At 37.6% G+C, this 3,088-nt stretch overlaps 1 long non-coding RNA gene across 1 annotated transcript; it reads left to right on the top strand.

Moving 5' to 3' along the window:
- Positions 1-360: 360 nt before the first annotated feature.
- On the top strand, positions 361-2,851 carry LOC134956826 (uncharacterized). Its single transcript, XR_010186212.1, has 3 exons — positions 361-429; positions 503-716; positions 2,763-2,851. It is a non-coding gene; the product is annotated as an uncharacterized LOC134956826 (long non-coding RNA).
- Positions 2,852-3,088: the final 237 nt, after the last annotated feature.

A 3,088-nucleotide genomic window follows, 5' to 3' on the forward strand; every position in this document is an offset into this window, starting at 1 on the left:
AGTGGTAATGTGTGTTTGGAGTGCCACATCACAGAGCAATTTCTATATTGCATATGTAATATTTGACCTTTCATTACCAAATGAAGATGTGTGTGCTTTTGGTTGTTATTGACTGTATTTTGACTTGTGTCCTATGTCTGTGTCCTGTACATGTTTTCCTATGTTGCACTTTCCATAGTGCATATGGCTATTGGACAATCTTTATTGTTTTATGTAGTGGTTTCTTGGTTTACGGTCCTTATGTTTTTAAAAAACGCAAAACACGCTCTTTTTATTTAATTAATGTTTATAAGCATAATGGGTGGATGTATCCATAATAGCATGATTACATGATTTCTTATTTTGGTTTTACAGTGTTGGTAAAAACCAGTACTGGTTGTCCGACAGTAACTCCCATTACATTTGATGATGTTGACGCGGCGGAAGCAGGTAAAGTGTCCATTGTAGTATAGGGTATGTTTGTAAAGGAATGGCCATAACAACATTTCACTTTCAATACTAGGTCCATCAAAAGAAGTCTGGAGCAGCAGAAGTTGGACTTCAGTAACACAACAGGCAAAAAAAAAATGGGGCAGCAAAGAAAGCAAGGTCTGATGTCCAGGGCCAACCACAGCAGGCTACCCCGCCACGAAGATTATCGACAGTATGTTCGGGCCCCACACTCCAAATTTTGGACACACTTCCAAGACGTGAACCACACTCCCCTCAGCTTGATTGTGAGTATCAAACTGTAAAAATTTAAAATAAAAAATATTAATCAAACTTTTACTTAAACGCATTAAGTCCAAACACATCAAAATATGATATACTTACCGAAGTCAGTAAAAGATTAAATGGAATCCGAGCAAAATGGCCTTGTCCACATCCTGTAAATATATGTATGTCCACTTCAGCCATACAGTAGCACATTGTGTGTAAGATGCTGCAACAGAAACTCATGTTTATTTTGAGAAAATAGTACAGTAATTTTACAATTTAACACGTGTGTTTGAACTAACATGGCCAAATACATATAAAAACATTACTATGTTTGTTTAAATACAAATATAAGGTAACACATTATGGATTTCAAAGTGTTTTTATGGTGGAGTATGTGTGATCTACAAGAAAACTAATATGTTTGCTTTCACAATGAAGTAACCAGACCCAGTTGCCACAAACAGGCATATGTATGTAGCAAAAGAGGATGGAGAAGAACAAGCGCCTATGGTGCAGTAAGTTCTTTAAAGTGTTATAATGACACTTGAGAAAATATAAATGCGTACCAGATGAAATCTTTAAACCACGCCTAATAGTAAGATGCCAGTCAGGATATTTCTCACCAACAACACCATCTATAAATCAGAGAAGACGGAATCGCCGCATAGCGTAATACTTCTGGATTAACAATAATATCCCCACAAACACCCAGTTGAGCGTACCGGATTAAGATGAAAAGTCAGCATAGACATTTAGGGGTTTTGTATCCAGAAATCTCTCATCAATAAATTCTGTAGCAAAAGAGGATGGAGAAGAACAAGCGCCTATGGTGCAGTAAGTTCTTTAAAGTGTTATAATGACACTTGAGAAAATATAAATGCGTACCAGATGAAATCTTTAAACCACGCCTAATAGTAAGATGCCAGTCAGGATATTTCTCACCAACAACACCATAGTCCATTAACAGGATTGGAGGAGGATTGTACTCATGTCGTGCTTCATAGCTCAGGCTCCACTGCTGTGTGTGAATAAACACATATATACTCTGCTATTATGTGGTTAACATAAGAGAAGTCCAAATCCTGATCGCTCCAGGACTTCTCTTATGTTAACCACATAATAGCAGAGTATATATGTGTTTATTCACACACAGCAGTGGAGCCTGAGCTATGAAGCACGACATGAGTACAATCCTCCTCCAATCCTGTTAATGAACTATGGTGTTGTTGGTGAGAAATATCCTGACTGGCATCTTACTATTAGGCGTGGTTTAAAGATTTCATCTGGTACGCATTTATATTTTCTCAAGTGTCATTATAACACTTTAAAGAACTTACTGCACCATAGGCGCTTGTTCTTCTCCATCCTCTTTTGCTACAGAATTTATTGATGAGAGATTTCTGGATACAAGACCCCTAAATGTCTATGCTGACTTTTCATCTTAATCCGGTACGCTCAACTGGGTGTTTGTGGGGATATTATTGTTAATCCAGAAGTATTACGCTATGCGGCGATTCCGTCTTCTCTGATTTATAGATGGTGTTGTTGGTGAGAAATATCCTGACTGGCATCTTACTATTAGGCGTGGTTTAAAGATTTCATCTGGTACGCATTTATATTTTCTCAAGTGTCATTATAACACTTTAAAGAACTTACTGCACCATAGGCGCTTGTTCTTCTCCATCCTCTTTTGCTACAGAATTTATGCCATATACCTTTGGTACACTGAGGAACTGAGCTGCCACCCTGAAGAGTGGAAGGTGCTGACAAAGACTTATTGAAGCCTACAAAACCGCGATATCAGCCAGTTGTGGCTACTCCATTAGCAAATTTATTATATTGTTCAGACAAATAATTCTTTGTACTGTCGATCCCTAAAGAAGCGCACGAGTCTATACATTTTTTCTAGGCATATGTATGTATTTAAGTTATGAGTGATGATGTTGCTATGCAGGATATCTGGAAGCAACAGTCAATGACATGTGTTCCATGTGTAGTGATTTGTTAGAATTGATCAAACATATGGCTAGCTAATGTGTTTTTTTTAAAATTTCTGCTACTAGTCCTGGTAACAGCATCCCTCCGCAACATCAGCAAACAAGCAGCAGTTTTGGTACGACTACTCCAAATATCACGCCAATGTCATCACCACCAAGACGCTCCACCAGAGCATGCCAACATTACAGTGGTAAAGGCAAAGGGCAGGACAAGCAGCCAACCAAAATCAATTAACATTGAAAACTCACATTTTTTATTTCAGAGAAGTAAATAAAAATACTTCGTAAGTGTATGTTTGTTAAAAAAGATATAACACTTTGCTCCTTGACAATTTGAACAACATCATTAATTAGAAGTGGTACAAACAGCAACAGGAAATTCATATGCACAT

This window comes from Pseudophryne corroboree, chromosome 9 (assembly GCF_028390025.1).
Source record: "Pseudophryne corroboree isolate aPseCor3 chromosome 9, aPseCor3.hap2, whole genome shotgun sequence".
Classification (NCBI taxonomy): domain Eukaryota; kingdom Metazoa; phylum Chordata; class Amphibia; order Anura; family Myobatrachidae; genus Pseudophryne; species Pseudophryne corroboree.